At 44.6% G+C, this 25,959-nt stretch overlaps 1 long non-coding RNA gene across 3 annotated transcripts in view; it reads right to left on the bottom strand.

Moving 5' to 3' along the window:
- The window catches only part of LOC308191138, a 45,036-nt gene that overhangs the window by 17,466 nt on the left and 1,611 nt on the right, over positions 1–25,959 (bottom strand). The window contains exons 3-4 of one of the 3 annotated variants that reach the window (XR_013947741.1): positions 11,820–12,028; positions 8,752–11,453 (exon numbers count right to left, since the gene is read on the bottom strand). This is a non-coding gene — a long non-coding RNA (uncharacterized lncRNA). Of the gene's footprint in view, positions 1–8,751; positions 12,029–25,959 lie in introns of all 3 variants that reach the window. The other 2 variants (XR_013947740.1, XR_013947742.1) reach the window with 2 other exon arrangements.

The following is a 25,959-nucleotide window of genomic DNA, read 5'->3' on the forward strand; positions in this document are numbered from 1 at the left end:
CTGTCCAGCACACCACTCTTGCCAAAGTCCTCGTGACGGACCCTGCTGGGTCAGCAAAAGGTGTCCAAAACACCTCCACGCCCTCATCCCCAGCTGCGTCGGATGTGTAGGAACTTACTGGGGTTTTCGTTCCGATTTATCTGGACACCACAACATCTTTTTAAAGCTGACCCTTGGCCATGCTGCAATTCATATCCCTATCAGTGAAATGGGAAAGCAATACATCCAGGAAAACCCTCGATCGCTCTGCACTGCTCCTGGGCAGGAGGTAACACCACAGCACGTGCCACAACGTGCAGGATCACCAGATCTGCCAAGCCAGCAACCTGCCCTTGGAAAGACTTGGCAAAGGTTTTTGTGCGGACTCCAGGAAAATATCTGGGATAAAAATGCTTGCAACGCCTTCCGAAGTGTCTTTGCTGCCTCACTCCTACATTTGCCATGCCGCATGTTCAACTTGTTCTTTGCTTGGGCAAAATAAATTAATCGGCAGAGCTGCAAAGAAAAGTTTGCTAATTGGAAGATAAATACTCTCCAGAGAAACCTCCTCCGGGAAAGAGCTGACAAAATAGTAAATAGCAGGATAGGAGTAACACAGCACTGGAAGAAGAAATGTCACAAAAACATTACCAGTGTTTAACAAACACAGTCATACCCAAACATTACACCAACCTCACGAACATTCAGAAGTCATCGTTTTTTCATTTATTTAAGAAAAAACCATGTAAGTACTCTATTCCTGCCTACAGGGAAGCAAGCTCAATTCCACCCTAATTTTAGCAGATGAGCACAATGCATATCACGTTTCAGACCAACAACAGTTTAAAAAAAAAAAAAAAAGACTGAATTGGTGGCAATTACAAAAAGTGAAGGACTCACTGCAAGGTCACTTCTTCCACCTCCTCTCCCTGATGAGCCTCCGACTAGGAATGTCCCATCTTGGCTTCATTTTTTTCCCCGACACTGATGCTTTCATTTTTAATCCTCAAATCCCTTTAGCAGGGTTTTGCACACAGCTCATTAGTTAGCAGACAGGCTCACACAGATGAAAGATATTGTTAAATATTTTGCTGACTTAGCATTTACTTTCTACGGTCAGTGGGGCTAAGCCTGAAGCTTCGCCCCACTCCGTGCTTTCTACAACAGCAGACGAGAATGCAATTGCCTTCCCGCAGCAGCTACTGCTCTGAAGCAAGCAGGGGACACCTTCAGAAAGAAAAAACTTTCTTTCTGCCAAGGATATGCTATACGAGAGGAGCCACAATTCCTTGCAAGGCTTCCACCAGCACACACCTGAGCAAGGACCCTTGGTGAGACAGAAACCGGGGAGGTGGGTTCAGCTCATAGTCAAGAAGGATGGTTTTGAGCCCTGTATTAAACAACATACGACAAGCATCCAACACACCGCATTTTTCACCAGTCAGCTAAAAGGGAGATGAACTAGCAAAGGGTTCTCTGCCAAGTTTTGAGTTCCCAGCACCTGCTATAGAAACACGACGACTGTTCATAAAGCAGCTGTGAGAAAAAGCTCAACTTGGAACCAGGGGAGTCCTTTTTCCTCACCAGCATTTCTTTCACCATGGCTACACGATGTTCTTACACTTCAGAAAGAGCACCCACTCCTGGCACAGGAGCAAATGTACAAATAAAATAAAAATAAATCATTGAAAAAAGAAGATTGGACAAGGAAATGGGAGCGACCCACTAAACTAATGGCTGATCACAGCATCTTAAGCTCTCAGAGTGCAACAGATGTAAAACCGCTGGGCTCAGCAGCACTTGCCAGTGCACACTACTGAAGTCATGCAGGATGTGGTCGCCTTCCCTTGTTCTTGGTTGCAGGGTGTTACAACAAACGAGAATTTATTACTGCTAAAACAAAGATGCTCAATGAAGCAGATACGGCTTAAAATTGTGATGTTAATTATAGACATGTAAACACTTCTGGTTGTGGTAACCTTCATTTCTCCTCCTGCCTGCACAGGCATGCATAAACCCATACACAGTTTTACGTACACTCATAGTTAGCATGTATTACTCGTATTACTCTATGTATTACTTGAAACTTAGAAACAAACCGTGTGACTGAAAGGCACCAAGTCAGCGAGTCTACATGCCTGTATTGCAGTTCAGACAGCTACAGGATCCTTGCAAAAACCCTTGTTGCATCTGAGAACAACTTGGGCTGGTTGCTCAGATAATTGCTACCTTCCCTGAAAGCTGTAAGATACTTTATGGCACTTATATATGGTGCCCTTGGGTCAGCTTTCTCCTTTTCCAATAGCTGTTGCTGACCGCCTTGCCTACAGACAGTGCTGCCATCTCCTCCCAGCCTTGGTGCCACTGAGCATCCTGCCAGCTCCCTCCACCCTCATGCCTCTTTCAGGTCTTGCTTGACTACAGGATCAAAGCAGCCCCTGGTACCCCAGATCCACTTTCAAAGGGCTTGGCGCACCTGCACTGATATTCCTACTGAAGATCTCAGAGAGGTTCACTTGATTTCTAGTTGCTCATGTCATTTTGGGGTCAACCAGAACACCCAAGTCTTTGTCTTCCTGCCGCTTCCTTCTGAGGAGCCCTCAGAAGTCACAGGGACTGGTAACTCTAACGGCACACGTAACTGCTCTTTTTGCTATTATACTTCATGCTATTTCTTTTACTTCTGCACTACTCAATCTGCCTGATTGTAATTGCAGTCCAAGGCCATTCTGAAAACAAAAACAAAAACACAGTAACCACAACGGGTTTCCATCCACATGTGGCTGGTGAGACAGGCATCATTATGTCCTCTCTGCCACCAAGCTCCTCCATGACACACCAGCAGCAGCTCAGCTCCCACTTGGTGTCTCCTGATGCCTCTGATGAGACACAGCCCTGGAGAGGAAGGTGTAAGATTCACCCCTAAACCAGCTTATTTTAAAGTAACAAGGCAGGTGAGATATTGCTGCTCTGAGCACAAGAAATTTGGTACAGCATCCAAAACAGGATCTTTCACTCAGCATCCTTCAGACCCTCACACAGCTCAGTGCCCAGGAACAAGGATCCCTGGTGCTTCAGGCACATCACCACCTCATGTTTCCAACACAAGAGAAATTTCAACATTTTCTTGTTTGTTTTCTCTGTCTCCTAGCTCTAGAAAAACAGCTGGAGGTTTTAAACTTCACACAGAAGATACAAATCTGAAAGAATTGCTTGGTTGCTCATTTTTTGTGTGTGTGTGTGTGGGGGGGTTGTTTTGTTTTGTTTTGTTTTGTTTTCCCATAAAGCCATTTCCTCTGCAGACAGTTCAGGATTAAGCAAAAACCTTTTTTCTGTCACTAAGCAATGCCAATGGCCTCAGAGTCCCACCCACCTGAGCAGCACTGCACATATGTCAAAGCGTATCCCCTCCATATGGAGGACAGAAATACGTGGCGTTTATGTTTTATTATAACAGAGGTCCTTATTAGATTTTCCATCTAACCTAAATAAACATATTGTTTTGAATACTGCATTAAAAGTATCACCTAGTAGCCATGTTGCAGTGCTCCTTATATGCCAGAGGATGCAGACAGTGAAGAGTTTCAGATAACGTTTATGCTGAAACATTCATTTCTTATAACAAAATGATCATCCTTCTGCCTGTTAGCAAACTGGTTAATTAATAAATACTCCTGAGAGTTTTGTTAGCTCTCTTCATCTCTGTTTATAGAAAGTAAAAAGGAGCTAGTGAGGGAAAGTCCTGCTTTGAGAAGAGAATTACTTGGATCTGGCTTTGTGGAAAACAGCTCAGCTGAAGAGGGGGTGTTGCGAGGATGCTGGAGGGAATTCTACCACAGGCTACTTTGATGCTTCTGGAAACTACTGCAAACAGAGAAGTGAGATCCTTGTTCTTTTCAGACTTGCCCTACATCGCCTGCAGCCCAGCAGGAGCGTGGGGAGCCCTGGGTGAGGAGAGGAGCCCAGCCCAGGTGAGCTGCCCTGGTGCCTGCGCACCTTGCTGGGTGTGCACCGCTCCTGGGTGTGCATCGCTCCTGTCCAGCAGGGCAAGGAGCAGCTCCACATCCTGGCTGGAGATGTGTTCACTGTGCTTAGTGAAACCCTTTTCAGACTGAGAAGAAGTGCTGTTTTGTAAAATCAATCTACTTTATCCTGCTGCTTTTCTTTTCTGTGGGCTCAGCCTGGCTTCCAGCGAAATCAATGTGAGATGGGCTCTTATCCCTAGAAGTGGGATGCTCTGCTGTGTTGTACGAACCATTTGGCCATACTGCCTCTGTGCTGCTCAAAAGCTATTTTCAGAGAGAGAAAAGATGAGAGAAATGTACAGAGGGCTGCAAACATAGTTCTAGTTTATAAAAAGCTGCAAACCACAAAATGCCATTCTCCTCTGGTAGGTGTTGCTAACTATAAAAAGTAGATGCTACTTCTTCAGACATGATTACGAAAAGGTGAAAATTCAGGCTTGCAGTTCTATTCATCCACAGGTCTTGAATGCACCCTGAGGGGGTGACCAGACACTGTTGTATGCTTTTAAAGCACCCAATGCAAGAAATTCTCTTCTCACCATCATGATGGGATTCATCCCAGGGTACCGAGGGAGCTGGCTGATGGTATCAGGAGACCTCTCTCAATTATTTTTCAACTGCCTTGGGAATCTGGAAAGGTCCCATCTGACTGTAAGCTGGCAAAACATTCCAATTTTCAAGAAGGGCATGAAAGAAGACCCTGGCAATTACAGGCCTGTCAGTCTCACTTCAGTGCCTGGTAAAGTTATGGAGAAGATTATTCTGGAAGTTAATGAGAAAAAATTTGAAATACAATGCAGTCATTGATCATAGCCAACACAAGTTCACAAGGGGAAAGACCTGTTTAATGAACTTAATTTCCTTTTTTGACAAGATTACCCATCTAGATTGCAGCAAAGCTTTAAATGCCGTTTCTCACAGTATCCTTCTGGACAAAATGTCCAGCATACAGCAAGACAAGTACACAATATGATGGGTGAACTTTTGGCTGATGGATCAGGCTCAAAAGGTTATAGTAAATGGGGTTACATCAGCCTGGCAATCAGTCACTAGTGGGGTTCTGCAGGGCTCCATGTTTGGGCCAGTTCTCTTCAGTGTTTTTATAAATGATCTGAACACAGGACTTGAATACATAACAAGTAACACTGCAGATGATACTGGATTAGGAGGAGCTGTTGGTTCCCTTGGGGATACAGAGGCCTTGCACAGAGATCTGGACATGTTAGAGGCTGGGCAGTCACCAACCACATGAAATTTAACAACAGCAAGTGCCAGATTCTACACCTGGGTCAGGGCAACCCTGGTTATATGTACAGACTGGGGGATGAGAGGCTGAAAAAAAGCCCCACAGAAAGGGACTGGGGGTTCTGGTCAATGACAAGTTGCACATGAGCCAGCAGCGTGCCCTGGCAGCCCAAAGGGCCGACCCTGCCCTGGGGTGCCTCAGGCCCAGCACTGCCAGCCGGGCGAGGGAAGGGATTGTCCTGCTCTGCTCTGTGTTTTGGGCACCACAGTATATGATATAAAACTGTTAGAGAGTGTCCAAAGGAGGCCTGCAGAGATGGTGAAGGGTCTAGAGGGGAAGACACACGAGGAGCAGCTGAAGCCCCTTGGTCTGTTCAGCCCAGAGCAGAGCAGGCTGAGGGGAGGCCTCATGGCGGCCTGCAGCTCCCTCACGAGGGGAGCGGAGGGGCAGGCGCTGAGCTCTGCTCTCTGGGGACAGCGACAGGACCCAAGGGAACGGCATGGAGCTGGGACAGGGGAGGGTCAGGCTGGGGGTTAGGGAAAGGTTCTGCACCCAGAGGGTGGTCGGGCACTGGGACAGGCTCCCCAGGTAACCAGTTATGGCATTGAGCCTGCTGGAGTTCAAGAAGCGTTTGGACAACGCTCTCTGAAATGTGGTTTAATTTTTAGCTGGTCATGTGAGGAGGCAAGAGTTGGACTCGATGATCCTTGTGGGCCCCTTCCAACTCAGGATATTCTATGATTCCATGATTCCATGATTCTATGAACTCCTGGCAGCAGATTTCCCCCTGCTTTCCATCTTTTGATTTATAGTATGGTCTCAGAGAAATATGCTTCTATTGACCTATTGTGAAAAGACAAATCTGTCCTTCATGCAGTCATCCTACATTTCTGCAAATCAGCAGGAAAACCTTGAGATAGCCATGAGCCAGGGTGAGCAGTTGGTGGAGAATCATGGGACCGTGGGCATGGGTGCTGAGACTGTCATTTCCATAACTCTCCTGCAGATGTAATAACTGCTAACACCAGAGCCAGAGCCTGCATCCTCTTGGTTTTCCCTTTGTCCCTGTCTCCACTTTGTGTGCATTCATCCTGAGTTGTCATCCTCTTAACACACAAGGTCACTATCAGCAAAGCAATTTGTGAGCTACCAGCAGAACTGACCGCACTCCTTCCCTGCCCTCGCCCCTTATCCTTCCGTCTCAAAGGGCACTTGATGCTTTCTGTAATTATCAGTCTGTTTCCTTTACAAAAGGTTCTTTGTAAATAAAACTTTGAGATAGGAAAAGAGGATTATGTCTTTGCTGTTATTAAAACAAATCGTATGGTCTCAGCTTTAAGTCTTCCAAGTATCTTCTTCCTGACTTTGCTCAGTCAATAAGTACAAAACGAGTTTCTGTTTGACTTGGGAACTCATTTATACTTGTGCAACAGAGTATGCAACCCAACATGGTGATGGCATTGAGACAGGGAATAAATATTGAGAAAAATAGAGTTACAAAAATTATGAAATTCTACAGATCCTGAAAATGCTGGCCTGTTTTCTACAGCACATAATAGTGGCAGTTTGAAGCCTACCTGAACTGATTTTTTTGGAACACTCCGTTAATTTAGGAGAAATTAAGTTGTTATGGAAAAAAAAAAAAAAAAAAGGAAGTTCCAGGATTTTACCAGTTCTCTTGACTCCCTAAAAATGCCTGATACTGTGCTGTGTTGTGAAATACATAAGAGGAAGGAGGATACATTTCTTATACATACATATCTTATGTGCGAGCAGAGAAAACTTTGCCAAGGAGAATAAATTACAATATTGTTTAGGTGCTACAAAAATAAAATAATATATGGTAACAATTGTGTGCAGCCACCCAGGAAGCATAGATATAGTGCAAAAGAAAAATTGCCTTAAAGCATGTAGGAGCTGCTTGGTCTACCAGTGCACACAATGCCATGGCACTCACTTCACTGAGTCTACAGCAACAATTACTGAGCTCCGCTTGGGAAAAGTCTTACAAGAATACAAATTGCATTTTTTTGCCTACCACAAGAAACAAATAACCCTTATCAAAGATCATTCATCCCTTGTCACACAGCCACTGTGACTGCAAGTGAAAAACAGCAACTGGAATCAAACAATGAAAACCAAGAACGAATAAATTAAGAGATGTCACAAGCCTTTCCAATGCAGCTTTTAGCCAAGTCTGGGATCACTCCTATTATGTGTGCTAGGTCAAGAGCATCTAAGCTTGACGGTGTTTCAGCCAAGGCATGTGCAGAGGCTCACTGTGGCAAGCGTGGCCGGCTTGGTGCTGGGTCAGGACGTGCAGGGGGCACAGTGCCGGCACAGCAGCTGCCCACGCGCACGGAAGCTGCAGGGAGAGGGAATGGAGGGAGAGGAAAAACCTCTCTGGAGGCTTGAAACACTGCATTTCAGAAATACTGCAAGTCTTGTACTGTGCTTTAATAAAAATCACTTCTTTCTTTAAAAGAAAGCAAGCACTGCAATCTGCTGCACCATTAAAACTGATGCCTTCCTCTCAGTTCTGGAGATGCAGCCTGCATTACGAGCAACATAAGCTCCAACTTTTTTCTATTTAAGCAGCAGATATTTCATCTCAAAATAAAATAGCTATGCAACTGCACTGTACCCCTGTTCAGGACCAACTGCTAGACCGACTCCTGTATTGCACAGGAACAAGATGTTCTGTCAAAACTATTAATACCAAATCTTTCAGGAAAAGGTGGACTATTTTGGCAGCAAGCACTCATTTCCAGTGGAGAATAGTCCAAAAGGAAGTCAAAGATCCGGACTCTGAACGCAAAACAAGGAGCACTTATAAACAGTTGAGACGTATTTCCATGCTATGGCGAGTTAACCTGGGGCATTTTTTAAACTTTTTTCTTCCTTCATTCATATATAATCATATAAACGGGAGTCAATTAAAAGCTTAAAACAAACAATATAAGTCTTTTTGAAAAATGTTCCTTGCTTAACAATAGCCAAAGAGCTGGATGCTTTACAAGCCAAGAGAGCTGCATTACAGCAATCTGCAGGCACCGAGGCTGCTCCTGCTTCTCCCAGGGAGCCGGGACCTTCTTGCCACCCTTCTGCTGCACCACCAGCTCTGTGCTTGTGGCACCAAACCCATGGGAGAAGGTGGTAGGGGTGGTTTTTGTCTTTGAACACAACAGCAGACACCACCGGCAGCCTGTTTTGGGGCTCAGGGTGGGGGAGAGCACTCTCACAGCCCCCAGGCCACCAGACCCCATCTGTGTACCCCATCCCCAGCAGGTGCCCATCTCTCTGTGGGGTCCACCAGCCCATCAGCACAAATGGGAAGGTATGCTGAACCCAAAGAAGGGAAGCAAATTCCTGCTGATTCCCTTGCTCTCCAGCATCACTAAAGGCTAACAAATCCTACTCACAAAGGAAAACAAGCTCAGAGACACTAGCTTCTGTCTTCTGGTTGAAGTATCTGTCCATTATCAATGTGCATCTGCCTACCTGAAGGAGCCAGCAAGTCCATGCAACAGGCAACCACTGCTCATGCAGACAGAAGCAGTGGCAGATGCTGGCTGGACGAGTCCTTAAAGACAAAATAAACACAAGCATTCTCAGTTTTGTGTGTTGCATCATCCAAATCCCATCTGAAAAAAAAACACCATGTTAGTTAGTTCTGGAGACTTTTCAATAAATAGAGGTTTTTATGAGCTAAATTGAGCAGGATTCAGATGAAGCAACCAGAAGCGCTCAGCCAAGCGGAAATATGGGTGACTTTGCCCATATCCCGCATTTGCATTTGCAGCCCGGCAGCCCCACACAAAGGCCCAATCCGAGTTCTTGTGAACACCACCAAAAAAATCCCAGGAAGCCATCACTAAGGCAACACAAACATCCTCAGTAACCCTAAATCATCACTTATGTATCACAACAGCCAGGCTCCCTCACCCCCACAACATATTTTCCTTCAGCTCCACTGTTTTAGCCACCCACCAGAAACACAGCTAACTCCCTTCAATAGCTCTAAAGAGCACGGGGTCACAAAATAGCTTGTTGAAGTCATTCTATAATTTACATTGTCTTACTTCAAATTTGCATTGCTGCCTTTAAAAACAGGAAATTTTCTGCTGGTTAAAAATATCCCTATATGGTGTAATTTCAATGAGGCTTTGACCTTCATTGCAGAGAAACCCAAGTTTTTGTTGTTTTTGTTGTGTGGTTTTTTTCTTTTTATTATTTTTTTCTTTTTATTATTTTTTTTCTTTTTATTATTATTTTTTCTTTTTCTTTGAATTTAGTAAGAAACATCCAGCTGGAACAAATGCTTTTTATTTTAACGAGCTAGGACACTGGGAATGAAGCATCACCTCATGTTGTCCTGATACATATTTAAATCTCCTCCTCGAGTTATCAATATAATATGATCATCTGGAGTGAATGAACCATTGCAGATGTACGAATGCACACGCAGGCTTGCAGCCCTCACCACAGCCATGCCAGGCAGGACAGACATGCCTGCTGGCATCCCATGGTCCTGGGACCAATGCCATAGTAACGTATCAGAAGCTGCAGTGATAAAAAAGAGGGAAGAAAGGATGCAAGAAAGCAATTTATGACAGCTAAGGAACTTCACCCATAGCATCAAGGGGTAATATAGCATCCTCCTGTATCTCTGAGGACTGTCCCTCCTGTAAGCCTCTCGTAAGAGGTAGGTACAACACAACCATCTCCTGCCCCTCAAGGATGCAGGCTGCAGAGTGAAGAAGCTCAGCAGGAGAGAAATTCAGTGAGCAGAAAGTCAGTACTTCTCCTTCCCAGGAAGAAAGTCTCAACCTGGACCAACAGATTGCCAGGACTGCTAGATTTGTAATTCAGATCAGGGACAGTCTGGCTTTTTTTTTTTTTTTTTTTTTTTTCAAAACAAGTCTCATTAGCCATCTTTTCAGTGGAATGGATAAACCAGAAACGTAACAGAATGAGGGAAGAGAATTTAGGACCATGTCCAGTTATTTTCTACCTGATGACATTCATAGATTCATAGATATTCTGACACTCTAGTGCGTACGCCAACCATAAAATGAATTCTGGCTTTATAAGCAATGCAGAAATCCTGCTTGCCAGAGCTGTTTTGAGCACAACATGCTTTCAGTGTTCCAGTTTCCAGCCAGTACTCTGTGCGGTGATTTTCCACCACACTGTGCCTCACGTATAGCCAGGACACTGCAGGGAGATTGGCCACAAATGCACACGCTCTGTCAGCAGCACATCTCAGCATCCTCCCAGCAGCAGAAAGCTTTGCGCACTCATTAGACCTGAAAAGCATCAATTCCAGTGCATGAGTACCACAGGCTTTGAAAAATGAGTCTTCTTAAGTCTCACTATTTAGCAAATGCTTCTCCCCAGCTAGCTCTCTCTTCATCAAACAAAAGCTCTCTTCATGCTGTTGACAATCATAATATTTAGTGAAAGAGAAGAAAGAGAGTTGTAACTAATCAAGCCTCATTCCACGGGTGGGTGTAAAAGCAATTTGTTTAATTCATTTTGAAGGTCACAGAACCACAGCATTAAAGCTCATTTTGCAAAGTGTATATAATTGCATTGTTTGAAAACCCTTTCTCCTTTTAATTGATGAAAATTTGATTCTCCCATTCGTCCTTCGGATGGGGGCACGCGGCAGGGTGCATGCGCAGCAACAACACACCGAAGCAGATGCATCTGCTTTGGCAGTTTTCTGTAGTCAGAGTCATTGAGTCATTCTCCAGCCTCCTGAGCCTCCCTGTAATCTGTCTGTCTTCTCAACAAGTTCATTGTCTGGTCTTTCCACTCTGTGGATCCAGGAGAGATGTTAGGGGCACAGTTAGGGGTGACAGTTGTGGCTGGGGGTGGATTCAGCAGCTGAGGGCAAGAGAATGGGAGAGGAGAGGGCAGGGATGAAATTTGGAAATAACTCACTAACCAAGGAAACCACACGGCAAGGTGGGCATGCAAATGGTGACACCTGTGTGCCCAGTATATGTTCTGAATGAGGAAATGTCTTCTCTCGCATCGTGTGTTGAACGTCTCTCCTTTGCCAACAGCAGTCAGTAAATGAAACCTCTTCTCAGAGGCAGGATGACTCCTGGCACCTCACATCCTTCCTTATATTGCTGCAGAGATGGTATTTGCACATGGCTGTGGATTTCCTTTCATTGCAATGATAAGGGAAGCTAGAGATGGATTTCACATTCAGGAGGAGGGAAGAAAAAGAGAGACAGAAAAATAAGGGCATGAGGCACGTGCTGTGCTAGCACATCAAGCCATGAGCCTGATACCAGCTGTCTGGAGAAAACGCAGGAACTGAAATCACGAGCTGATGTGCCCAGAGGACAAGCTTCCACCCACTCCCAGCAGCCAGTGCTAGGAATGAGCATTTGGATTTCTGCCATTTTTACCCTTTAGTTTCCATTCAAATTTTAACTTTTTACAAGTCATTCCTCTGATAAATTCACTCACAGACGTCATGGTTTCCCTGTGGCTAGGGTCACACAGTCTGGATGGCCAGAAGATATGGCAAGAACAGCTGGCTCACCCACCTGGCAGCTCAACTCTGTAGCAAGAGTTTTCAATTCCTGTAGCACGTGTTTTTTCTTGCTCCAGTGCGGGCTGTCTTCTCATCAGCTGGGGAAAGCCACTCAGCCAAAGGACATTGCTTCTTCAGCTGCTGGAAGGAGAGAAAACATCCACTCTCTCCCTTCCTCTACAGGCAGGGAATTGGGACTAACTTCCATCCTCGAGCATGCAGCTAAAATCAATGGACAAAGAGGAGCTTTTAGTCTTTCTGCAGAAATCAACCCTTTTGCTGTCACTGCTGACTCTCAGAATCACTGCTGCTGGCAGGCACCTCTGGAGGTCTTGACTCCATCCTCCTCCCCAGAGAAGGCTCAGCCAGAGCCAGTTGCCCAGGACTGTGTCCAGCTGGGTGTCTTCATGGGTGGACACTCCACCTCCCAGGGCAGCCTGTGCCAGCACTTGACCACCCTCACAGCAAAAATCCCCCGCTGGCTTGTCCGTGCCTCCCACGTGATGAGGTGTCCAAAGCCAAATGGTGGTTCCTGTGGGAGCTCACTGATGTGAGGGTTTTTTTCCAGTTCATAAAATGTCAATGCTTTTTAATCAGGGCTAAAAATTTCCACATTTCCTTCAAATTGGGAATTCTGAAAAATCCCTCACAAGGTCTCTGGGAGCTAGCCAGAAGAGCAAACAGCTACCCATAGTCAAGCAGTGCTTGAACAGCCTGAAGAGCTGTCCCAGTGTGATGGTTTTACCCTGCTGGGCAGCCGAACTTCACCACAACTGCTCTCTCACTCCCCATCAAAGAAAAAAGGGGAGAAAATACAATAGAAAGGGCTCAGGGGTTGAGATAAGGACAGGGAGATCACTCAACAATTATCGTCATGGGAAAAACAGACTCAGCATAAGGAGATTAATATAATTTATTGCCTATCACTAGCAGATTAGAACAGTGAAACTAAAAGCAAACTAAAAGCACCTTCTCCCCATCCACCCTCTTCCACCTCCTGCCTCTGAGCAGCGCAGGTGAATGGGGAACGGGGGCTGCGGTCAGTCCCTGACACTTCGTCTCCGCCACTCCTTCACCGTCCCTCTCTGCCCCTGCTCCACCGGGGGCTCCTCCACGGGTTGCAGCGTGGAGATCTGCTCCGTGTGGGACCCATGGGCTGCAGGGGGACAGCCTGCTCCACCAGGGGCCTCTCCACAGGCTGCAGGGGAGCCCCTACAACCCGCTGCTACCAAAGCTTGCCACGTAAACCCAATCAATACACCCAGAAACGTGCATGTTGAAAGAACACCCTAGTGTGTTCAACCCCAAAGCCCAAGCCTGTGTCCTGGAAGCCCTGTGAGAACCTCACCAGCTCCCAGGAGCTCAGGAAACCATTCCAAGAGCAGAGGCCATGCCCAGCAGGGCTCCAGTTGCAGGAAGGTCCCTCTCCCACAGCTGCAGACCACAGGAAAAGTGACATTTCTTGCCTTGAGGCAGGCTACGTGTCCTGGTGCCTCAGTAGCCCACTTGGGGACCTGACTGCAGACAAAATGGGAGTCCAGGGAGGAGCATCTGGGGGCGAGTGCATGCAGATTGTTCTGGTTTCTCAGCAGAGCCTGGAAACACAGCTGACTACCACGAGAGGTAGAGTAGGTTGGGTGCAGTGGCTTTCCACGAAGCTTACACTGACTTTTGGCAAAACTTTGCCTTAATTTTTTCCAACTTTTATCAAACCAAAGGTGCTGTGAGTGAAATAATTCTCCCAACTAGCATCTTCCAAGTAAGGTCTGATAGCTGAGATAGCATCCATTCACCTGCACCTGCAACAAATCCTGTCACAGCCCTGCAGAGAAAGTTTTCTTGTTTCCATATGAAATATATATATATACACACACATACATATGTGTGTTTAGTAGTCCAAAATCTGGTTGGATTGTTGTCAGCCTTAGTCTGCAGACTCCTGTTGTCCCTCTGAGGAGGTGTTGGGTGCATGATTCATTTCTAAGCTTCCTCCCTCTTCCAGAATAAGCATTTCAAACTGTTTTTCCCAGATGCCAACTTAGCTTTCAGACGTGAGTCCTATTTAATTTTGGCCCACCTTTTAGTTTTTTTATTGTTTCATAAGTAGGGGAATGCAATACATCCTGATTATCATGTGAAAATTTGACTGCATAATCCTTCAAATGTTTGTTTTTAATTATGATTAAAGATGCAGTGGAAGATGAAACTTCAGTCCCTTTGGCCATTCCTTGAGGCTTGATTCACTGTTGTTAATCACTACACATTGTTTACAATTTCTCAGCCAATTTTCAATCAACATGAAGCTGCAAACTGCTCATATGAAAGCCAGCCTGAATTACTTCTGCAAAAGAGATTTCGTCAGATGCCCGGCCAAGCTCAGCTCTAACAGAACTCCATAGAGGCTAGTGGGTTTATCCTAGGGATGAATTTGAAGAAGTGAGACCCATCCCAGAGGCTCTGTCAAATCCCCACAACCCAGAGGTGCTGTGTACGCGTGCGGGCAGTCGCCTGTGCTATCCATGGCTGTTAGTGACTCTTCTTCTTTCAGCAACTCCATCCAATCGCTGCAGCACTGCTGGTGCTGCTGCCTGTGCCCCTGCAGAGCCCACCAGCAGCTGATGGCACCATAGAAGCACTGCGTATCCTGGATAACACAGTGACAACCTCAGCTCTCTCCAGCACTCTGACAAAAAACCCCAACCCCCAAACCAAATGCTTTTCCCCAGCAGAGTCTGCTCTGACAAAACTAGTCTGGGCTCCGTTGCTGCTCACTGAGTTTCTCCCTATTCTCCCCATTGCCTATCCCAATACCTGTCTTACAATTGAGTAGAGCCACCATATCAACATGGCTTTTCAAGATTGTTCTTCACCTTTATGAAGATCCAACATTACTCCCGAGTCTGTAGTTTATAACACCATTGTCGCCATGGGGTGGATGCTACTGCACAAATTTTCAGAGCTTTCTTTTCACAATCACTGAATATTTGAGACTGGCAGGGCCCTCTGGAGCCACCCGGTGCCAGCCGTGCCCAAGCAGGGACACCCAGAGCAGGGTGCCCAGCACCACGTCCAGGCGGCTTCTGAAGGGCTCCAAGGAGGAGACCCCACAGCCTCTCTGGGCAACCTTTGCTCCATCACCCTCACAGTAAAGAAGTGCTTCCTGATTATTTCCCAGGATAGCTTTTTTATTATTATTATTTTATTTTTTTTCTGCCTAATTTTACGGAGTCTTTGTTGTGTCCCAGACTCCTTTCCCCCTCTCAGATAAAGACAAGCACCCACTCAGAGCCCACATTTACAGACCTGCCCATGAGGAGGCTTACTAGAGCAGTACCACTCTGTTTACTCTGAAGCAGCTTTCAGGCAAAGTATCCGACTCCTTAATGCTTGTGCTCTTCTTTTTTCTTTCCATTTTTTCCCTATGGTCCTTATGCAGCTCTTTTCTCTTCCAGAAGTCTTAAAAGAATGTTTCCCTTCCACTCTCCCTCATCCATCTCCATGACCATTTCTGGCTCACCTTTTTCTGAATAATTTTGGGAAGATCTCAGGAGTATGCTTTTTACATCTGGAAGGTATCTAAATGTCTACCACATCTGCCTTTCCCATTGCAGCATATTTAGTGGTATTTCATATCGATTCCAAATTTGATTTTTTTTAGATGTGATAAATTTACCATGATGAATTCATGTAATTTCTGGTCACTGTTATCCCATCTCACACCTTTGGGCATTTTCTGAAATGAATTTATAGGTGCGAAGCGGATAACAACTTAATGACGCATATAATGATATTTAACAGCCATTCAGGAATTAGGACTAATGACTTCAAGGGCCCAGCTTCAACATCCCTCAGGACCAACTTTACAAAAAATGACACCAGAAGACCTCTCAAAGTCAATAGTGAGTTTGGTGGAGCTGATCTTAATACCTCTCCCTCAGTAAGCTCAAATCTGTTTACAAAATGGTTAATCCTGTTCTCGAGCATTTCTTCAAAGCAGGTAAATATTATCTCTAGCATAGAGGTTACGAAGTTTTAATGAATTCTCTCTTGATCACAAAGGGAATATGTGGGACACAGAGAGATTAAGTAATTAGCCTGTGATCATGAAACTCATGGGAGTGAGTTTTCACTCAGCTATAAAGACATTCTTTCCTGTTAATAAATGATCAAGTTCAGTTTGGATGGATTACTGAATTTGTTAATGAAAAATATTTCCTAGCAATTCCTAGAATCTTTCATCACCTCTCTTCCAGCCTTGGGAGTGTTTTATTTATTTTTTCTGCTTTTGTGTACAGTGCCAAAGTATTATGGCACTATCTTACTGCCAAATACTCTCTTCTTTAACTTGGAACCTACTTCTCACTCTAGTTCCCCACTACTGCTTGATGGATTTTTACATTAATAGCATCAACTGCACCTGATTTTTCTCTGTTAGAGAAAGACCAAAGAATAATTTTAAAAGCAAATTTTTAATCATTTAAGAAACATAAATACAGAGTAACTACACAGTACTGTCATTAGCAAGGACCAAATCTGGCCTGATTTTAGGAATTCCAGCTGTTTTGTCCTGTGTAGTCAACAACTAATGAGAAACAAAAATACCTTTGTGACATGAAATCAGTAACACTCCACTATTTGGGCACCCCAAAGATCGATGTGTTACAGTCACAGCTAGAGTACGTAGAAAGATTTCAACAAATACAGCTGTTAAGAGTAGGAGAGAAAAACAAAACTAAATTAAAACACAAGAATCAACCACCCCCAAAAGTTAAATGAGAGAACATTTCACTTCACCTTTTCTAAGGTGTAATGTCTCATTTTACTCTTTACAAAGCTACGCTGCCTTAGTTCCCAAAGGCATTTTATGCTTAAAAATGACTTCTAAATTATTACAGGTTATTTAAAATGGAAACAAAGACTAATTTTTGATTGAGATGTAGTTCAGATCAGCCCAAAGTGATCTCATTCAGGTTTTCCTCCTGAAATAAAGAAAAAAACATATGCCCCCCACAGATGGGGAGAGACTGGAACAGACCCACCTGGGCCTGCCCCCCATCACTGTCCCTCCCCACCTCCACCGTCTGGGGGCTTCAGGCAAATCCTCCAAGGAGCTGCTGCCTCCTTCCCACACAGTCAGTGAATTTCCACTTCCCTGCCCATGGTTTGTCCTCCTTTCCTTCTCCCTCTCACTCCCGATCTTTCCCTCCTGCGAAATCCAGCCACTTCCATATCCATCCCTGATCCATTCCCACCGACAGGGCACTGGTGGTTCTCCCCAGAGCTCGGATTTGACTTTTGGTTTGCTTTTTCACTTCTCCTGCAGCAATAGACAGCTCTTTTCTCCGGAGGGGGAAGGAAAGGATGGCCAGCTGCCTCCTGAGCAGAGCGTGAGGCTTTACACACCCGCAGGGGCACGTGTGTCTGCTGACACCATGTGTGGGTCTCAGCTCTCACAGAGGCAACACGAGCAGCCGTGTCCTCTCCCCGAAGCGGTGTTTGGCTGCCTGTGCTCAAGGGCAGCTGTGATGTGCCGCAGCTGTAGCCTGGGATCAGAAGTGTTGTGTGAAAGGAGCCTCGAGGACCCTTCAAGGGTCGCCAACCTTGACCTGGCAGCTGCTCTTCAGCTCGGGCACTGGGCCTCGATCCCCTCCCGCACCGTGCCACCGCCACTGCGTGTCCCTTGCTAGCCCGGACACGGGCTCAGCTCCCAGCCAAGCCCAGCCCAGGCAAACCTCCTTAAAATCCTAAACTTCATACACCAAACAAGCCAAATTAAGACTCACCGGCCAGTTTCCATAGTAACTGTGTATAAAACAACTATCAGAGATACCTCTAGCCATGCTTCTATATCTAGAAGCAGCAGCTTGCTTCACTCAGGTTTGTTTAATCCAGTCACTAGCACATTAATAACAATCAAAAGAAAGGAAAAAAAAAAGTCGCTGGAAAGGTGGTAGATGCAAACATCCTTTAGGAAAAAAAAAATAGCATGAAGGGAGGAATCACATCCCCGGAGGGTGTTCTTTTATAAAAATATACACGCCTTGAGCAAGTCTTAGCCCCATGTGAAAAGATGCACTTGCTCCATATCATTGCACAACAATTAGAAGATACGTGCTTCCAAAGTCTAATTCCTTCCTTGCGTAACCGACCCATTTCAATCAGTTTATTTACTTGTTGAAAAAGTACCTGTCATCTTAGCAGATTTCCTATTACCCTTTTCTTATAGGAAGCTAGGGATCATGCATGTTTTTCTCTAAATTAGCATGCTGTAATCTGCTAGATATTTAAAAATTCGTACACTACATTATCCTTATTAGATAAGAAATCTGTCTTCCTCCCACCATGCTCATGCTGCCAATGAACATCAAGAGACTGCCACATCGCTGTCACCGCATGACAAATCCCGGTCAGATGAAGGGGTGTGGTATTCCACGGAAACTGTACAGGGAACTTTAGGCCTGGAGCATTGCCTTACTCAGACCAGACACAGCCCGGGATAACAGGATGTAATGTCCTGGCTAAGGATCATCTATCTGAGACCTCAGTACCCGTTTCTGTGTCATGGCATCCACTAAAAAGGACCATGAGAAACAGAGTGGATGTAGCAAGAGCCAAGTAATCTTCCTGTAGGCTACAGCAATTAGGTTGAGTGGGTAACTAAACTATTTCCTGTGTATCGTTTGGCAAAGTGTTTTGGGATGCTTCAGGATGAACAGCAAATAACAGAATTGTTCCTGCTCCCATTATTTACAAGGCTCTTTCTCTCCTAAGGACTGGGAGGCAGGGGACAAACATGAATGAATGAAATGCCACCAGACTCCTGAAAGAGACTGTGGTGTGGGGGAGGCAGATGAAATGCACGGAACATTATTTCTGTTGGGTTTCGGGTCTTGATTTTGTTGTACTAACTGGCTGTAATTCTGGGAATCAACCTTAAAAGATCGATCTCAACCTCCAGGGCTGTGAAACCCACCCGCAACCGGCTGGATTTCAGTTCAACGATCACTCCAGATTTCGTGGCTGTAAGTGACGGCACAAGCCACAGCATTTCTGAAAAGCGAGCTCACCTGACGTCTACAGCTATGGCTCGAGGTTAAGGCTGAAAGCCACCCCCAGTCAACCTGCGGCAGGCCACAGAGGAGCGCAGCAGCAGGGCCGAGGGGCCTCGGGTGGCAGGCAATACTCAGGGGCTGTTCCCCATGCCTAGGGAACAAAAACACAGGCACACACATAGTGCAAAGTGTGTAATTCCCTGTACCCACAAATGGCTTTTTAAATCACTCTTCTGACCAAAGTAAAGAAATGAGAACATTCGCTGCTGCTGTTACTAGCTCCTGTGGGTACATTTGCAAGCATACATTTGTACTTGAAAAATACTTTGTTTACATTATAAAAAGCACTCCCTTAATAAAGCACTTTCTTAATACATCTCTTTGTACTGACATGTTACTTTAGGCTCTCTCATTTCCTCACTTTAATTACTTTCTTTTAAGGAGTTTTGCTAGTATGAAGTATATTGGTGAACTCAGAGCCTGGGGATCATAGTTACATCCTCTTGGGGTATTTAGGCAGCATGTCAGCATCACTGCAGTTTGCAGCAGCAGACACACACCATCACCTCTGCAGTGCTAGAACTGTTTTTGCATCCTCTTCTTCTCCCACTACACATCATTTCCTGAAATCAATTGGTCTTGGCAGCATCTTAAAGCTCTGTCTGAAAGACAAGCACCTTCATGGACTGCAGTGTGAGCAGGAGGGAGGAAAAGCTGGACAGCAAGCAGTAAGATAAACAGCTGGAGAGATTTCTGTAATGACCTCACTGCTGGCAGAACAGTTAGCTCTCTGCAGTATCGTGCACTCGTACTTCTGACCACTCAGCTGTGTCTGCCCACAAGACCTGACCTGTACCTGTCCTCCTTCACATCCCTCGATGTGGGAATTGCCGACAGAGAGTAAGGAAGAAACATGGCAAAACTGAGACTGCATGGACACAATGCCCAGCACTACTAAACCTGTGAGCACCGATACTCCTACCATACTGGTGCCTTCAGCCTCATGCTTCTAGCCTGCGGCACAACCTCCCTTTCTGTTTTTTATTCTGCCCCAATGAGCACCATCCCATTTGTGTGGGCAGTGGGGAGGATGAAGCCTGGATGGGGCGTCATGCTCCACAGCAGCAAGCAGTGCCCTCACCGGCAGTGGGCAAAGCAGAGCTGCTCTGCAGGGAGGATCACTAGATGAGAAGGTCTCAAGATGTAGAGTGGATGAAGAATGCTGAAGCTGGTGGTCCTGCAGCCTTTGGGTAAGGGTTAAAGGAGAGAGGCAGTCTCAGCATCTCCAAAACCATCTTGCATTGCATCTTCCACCCTACAAGTAGGCAGAAGCACTTAACAAGATCAAGAGGGCCAGAAGTGGGGAGAGAAGGGAGAACAGAAAAGACCCCTGTCGTTTGTCCACGTGTGCTGGCCATCCTGTTAGAGCCCTGTAAGCCAAAAACTTCCATTTAATTGAGGAACTTGGTGTAAGAGTGCCTTTCTCTTTGTCTCCTTTTTCTTTTTCTTTTTTCTCTCCCCCCTCACAACACTATCATTGTGGAGCTGAATGCTTTCCAGCTCTCTTGGAACCAAATTCCACACCTTGGCACAACCAGTGGACTACCCCAGCTGAGGAACTCCACGAAGGTGTCCTTCCTGGTGTGCATTTCACATATGTGGCACCCAAGCTGTTCTGTAACTATCACCACAGTGGCCGTTTAAAAAGAAAAGAGGGAAAAGGCTGCAATATAATTACCTTGAGCGGTGCCATCAGTCAAGGAGCACCGATAACAGGGAAGACTGGGTTTATCACATTCAAATTAAGTACTCGGAAAGTTCTTTATCTTCTTTTTTTTTCTCTTTTTTTCTCTTTTGATCTAGTTCAACAAGCTGAACTGTTTCAATGTGGAGCAAGCTATTCTCCTAAATTATACAATCTCACCCGCAAAATGTAAAAAAAAAAATATGAAGAACATGAGAAAATAAAGTTCTTCTTCAAGGTCTTTAATGATGTGGCAAAAGCACTTTTTGAAAATAAGTAAAGCTATCAATTCAGTGGAGAATTCTTTATTATTGCCATCATTCACCCTCCTACTGCTGCTATCAACTAGTGTGAGTATAGGTAAGTATATAAGAAGAAACTAGTTCCCAATTTAAGTAGGGTCAACAGCCAGAAAAGTTTTACAGTGATGATTTAATGTACAAAATGTGCAGACTGCTGTATCACCAGTTATAATGCTCATAGTTGTTAATAATATCCTCCAAATGCATATTTGTAAAGATGGAAATAAGGCAGAGAAATGTATTTAACTCGCACAAAATCTGGACAGAGCACATTCATTTTTAACAATAGTTAACTGAATGTAAATCAAGCCATCAAAAGAACTGCCAGTCCATCCCACAATGGCCACATTCTGTTTCATTTTATATATGAAAGGCAACATTTTCTTTAGAATACTTTAAAAAAAATTAAAAGCCATGCTCTAATTTCTCAGCTTTCTTGACATGGTGATGACAGCTCCATAAACCTGAGTAATTATAGAAAATTGAGCTCTGATGTTTGATCTCGAACATGCCATTGCAAAGGAAGATTATGGAACAGTTTTTAAAAGTGCACTTGCATCGACCACATAAAAGTTTCTGACGGACATATATTTATCACACTGTAGTTTCACAAGCCATTGAAGACCAAGCCCAAGGATAGGCCACTGCACATGGAAACCAGGTCAAGAAATCTGGAGTTATTTTAATATTCCCTGCACTTCCATGGCTGCCAGAAACAGGTCAGTGCTGCAAGATGCGGTGACAGCTGGAGAAGCGCTGACCTTACTAGGCGTGCGATGCAACCTGAGGCATCCAGGTGAACAGAGGCAGGCTTATAAAATGCAAGGTGATCTCCAGCTTGGACAAATCTTTCTTTTGATCAAAATGAAATTCAAATGAAAAATTTACTGAAATTAAGATATATAAAGCAATAACCTTTTCCTCACGATGCTTAAGAAAATCTAAGTGCTTTTTACGTAAATCAGGAAGTAATTGAACCTATCCTTCATGCCAGAGAGAAAGTTATAATGGACCTTAATGTTAAATAAATGTATTGAGAATTTCCAGTCTTTGATTTTGGAAAGGTTTCCTCTTGTAATTGAATTGTGTCCTAACTTAATCACGTTGCTTTTTGCCTTGTACTGAAATTTTAAGGAGAACAAACACTGCTTCAGTAGGAGGGTTGCAGTTCTAGACCCAGTCGAATCACGGAGAATTAAGCAAAATCATATTCTATCTGGTCTGCTCTACCCAGCTCTCTTCCAGAAGCACTGTTTAAGATTAGTTATGGGCTGCGCAGTACGCAGTACTGAGGTGGCAGAACAGAGAGCACTGCAGTACCAAAACTTTCCAGCCCGACGTGCTAAGAGGAGGTGAAATAATACCATCAGGAGGTTCGGGTCTTCAGGCACTGCACTGAAATGAACTTGGGAGCTCTTCCTGCAGCACTTGAATATTATATATTGAATATAATACATTTATTTAAAAAGTCCTTCCACATAAGAAATCCCCAGTGCCTCAGCAACTGAATATGAATATGAATTCTTCAGCTTTGAGGTCTCAGCCACATGGCTGAGAAAGCAGTTTTGCAGGCATTCAGCATCTATAATCCCAGCACAAAATGGGTCTGTTTTGCTTTTTTCCATTGGAACAAGAGGAAGAAGTGTCTGATGAGGAGAGGAGGAATACCAAAAAGCTACAACAGAGGACATTTTAAGCAGAATTTAAAGGAGTATAAAATATAAACACTGAGCAGGTTGTCTGTGTTGGTGGAGGTAGATGAGGTGCGTTTGTAGGAACACAGAAAATGGAATATGCCATCATGCTAACGCTTGTTTCCACAGGTGTTAAAAATAGTGACGATAAGCACATCCTTCATGGCAACGGGAGCTGTATATGCTCAGACAACCCGACACATCCACAACCTTGAACCAGCGCAGATCTTTCCCACTCTTCTTTTCTACTCCATCTGTCCTTCCTTCACCCACCACGGCTGTTTCATGAGGCACTGTGCAGCACAGAAAACCGTGGACCACTTCACTACGGACTTTGTTCATACAAATCCTGTTTGTAAAAGGCATCAGAGATTCTAGAGAAACCAACAAGATCTATGTTTCATGCAAGATTTTCTGTTTTGAAAGAGATTGAATGAAACTTTCTTCTCTGAGCTATCAGGATCAGACCCAACAGTAAAAAAATCCCCCCCCCCCCGCCCCGTGTCAAGGAAAGAAAGGTGGCCAGAGCAGACGTCCCCCCCAGGCACAAAGACTGATTGCCTTCACGCTGTGATAAGCCCCGCTGTCTCCATCAGAACTGTGTTTTACATGAACAGCTAACAGAAATACAGTATCTTCAGGCAGGAAAGGGTAGAGAAAGAAAACTGTACTGCTAAAATGAGCTTTTGAAGAAGAAGAGAAAGTGGTGTCTACTTCCATTATCAGTTCAGAGCTTGCACGTTAGACTGCCTCACCTTCCTTATGCAAAAGACATCTGTTAATGGTTCAAAAGTTTCCACAAATCTAATTCTTGTCTGGCTGTGGAAGCAGTTTAAAGCTTCTTTCAGGATGTTCGTTTCCCTGAACTGGATCCAGATTAAAAGCAATCCTTCAGAAGAAAAAGGAAAACCAAGCACTGGTTAAATCTATTCCCTCTGATAAATCTCTGTATCTGTGTCAGGTATCCTCAGCTTCTATAATCCCTGTACTTCAGCCTGCCATTCGCTAATTTTTTAAATCATAACTACCTAAGAGGTTTAATGAGGATTTACCCTATGGCCTATGTTCTCCTTCACAAAAATGACAAGTTTCTGATGCTCTCTCTTCCGGGTAAGCAGAGGTCAAAGCAATCATAACTGATGTTAGGCACATTTAACTCCAGCAAAGACTTCCCTGGTATTCACTGACTGTCCGCACCAATAACCCCTGCAAGTCACCAGAATAAAAGCCATCTTTTGCTTTATAATTAGAGAGCCAGGCAGCTTTTTACCTGGGCAAGAGCCCATGGGCTCAGGCTGTGTAATGTGCACAGCTACCTCCTGGCATCGCTCGCCAGCAGTCGTGCATCTATGAAATCTCTTCTGCAAAGGCATTTATAACCAGCGCATTGGCTAATCTTATAAAAAAAAAGTCGTTGTAGAACTGGTAATAACTTTTAAGAGTTTTTTGTTGTTGTTTTGTTTTGTTTTTTAAGAGTAAACTGCTTTGTAGAAGTAAAACTATTTACACCCCTTTAAAAAAATCTTCCTTGCTAAATACTCTGTTATACAGTAATTGTGCAAATCTTCTATCTGAATGTGATGCTCAATTCTTTGAAATCACCAGGACAAAACCAATGTCAGCACAGCTCGGGTCAGTGCTCTTTTCTCACTAATAATGTTTAGATATTTACCACTTCATTCACTCAGTGAATCCAGGGGACTGTAAACAAAAAATTATTTTAAAGCACTGCTCAACTGCTATGATTGTGTCTCATCAGTCCTCGAACCAATTAAATTGTCTTTATCCAGAGCAGCAAGCTTTAAAAACTTCAGCTGCTGTATACTCAAAAGCACAGAGATTTTTTCTAATTAGCCATGACATACCCAGCAGTGTCTGTCTGCTGGCATGCATGAAGCTGCCTAGCAACAATGCAAAAAAATCCTACAATAAGCCTCAGCGGATCACAAAGAGTCTGTTAAAAATGTTAATCTCTTGTCATAGAAAAGTAGGGATGGTTTCAATTAAGGACAGCAATTCTCAACTTGTTATTTATATGCAATGAACTAAAATAACATTCATAAAGTATAAATACAATGTGAAAAGGCCACGCATAATCACTTAAAGCTTTAATTTGCAGTACGTAATTTGCCATTCACATCTGTAAGCCTTTTGTTTTGCTTAATGGCAAAAACATTCCAGCTAGGTCAGACCTACACTTGAGTTTATACAATGCAGGAATCTCAGTAAACAGGGCTGGAGTGGGCTCAAGAAGTCATTGAGTCCGTCCCCAAGCACCAAGTCAGGAGAAATTTTCTATAAACCACTCCTGAATGCTTTACTTACCTGTGCCCCAGCCCTCCAAAAATAAACATTGGACCACCTCCCTTGGCACTCTGCTCAGTCACCTGGCTCTCTCAACAGCTGGAAAGCACTGGGAAATCTCTGACCAAAACCTGCCTTGTTCCAATCCAGGCAGTAACCCAGCAGCAACATAGAACAATACACTTTTTTCGCTGCATTCAAAAATGGCTATTATATTCCTTCAGTCTTCTTTTGAATAAATAACTCTAACTTTTCTCGGTCTTTCCTTGCCTAGGTCACATTTCTTTACTTGAATTGCTTCTTCTCTTTGTATTATTTCTCCAACTCCCTGCAATCCCCGTTGGCTTGCATACTCAAGTGCATTCTCCCAGTGCAAGGCAGTAATGGGTCTGCAGCCACCACTTCTCCAGGAAGGGCTGATTTCATTGCGCCCTCATGCTTTTATTCATCCTTTTTCTGTCCTAGCATGGATTGATGTCCCTTCTGTTGCTAATGCTAATCACATTGCTTATCAGTCATTGCAGTCAGCCCTTTTCAAAGAAAACTGAGAAAAAATACAAAGTGCATTAAGCACTTGGGCCTCCTCAGCATTAGATTTCTCTCTGCGCTGAGTAGCAGAACAGCTTTTGCTTCATTTTTCTCTTAGAGCGCACGTGCTTTTTTATTGGGGGGTGGTCCCGAAGACTCCTGGATGAGACAAGAGGAAGGCGTAAAGCCTTTGTTTTTGTCAAGGATTCCCCCAAGGCTCGTTGAAAACCATAAGGAAAACTGTTTCCACGTTTACACCCTCAACAGCTGGCACAAGCCACATGCCCACATGTACCCCAACACGAGCCCATGAGACATACATGGCCAGTTCTGGTGAAAACGTCCTGTGGGCCTGAGGAGCTGTGCCAGCAGCAGCCGGCTCTGTGGGGCTCTTCCTGGACACCAGAGGAGCCTGGTGAGAGGCAGAGTGGCTGCTTCACCATCACTTGCTTCAGATCCAGGAGGTGTCCACGTGCTCTGCTGGAATGCTGTCTGAGGTTTGGGCTGATGAGTCGCACCCACACGGCAC

The sequence above is a fragment of the Anser brachyrhynchus genome (genome assembly GCF_964034855.1).
Source record: "Anser brachyrhynchus genome assembly, chromosome: 2".
NCBI classification, from domain to species: domain Eukaryota; kingdom Metazoa; phylum Chordata; class Aves; order Anseriformes; family Anatidae; genus Anser; species Anser brachyrhynchus.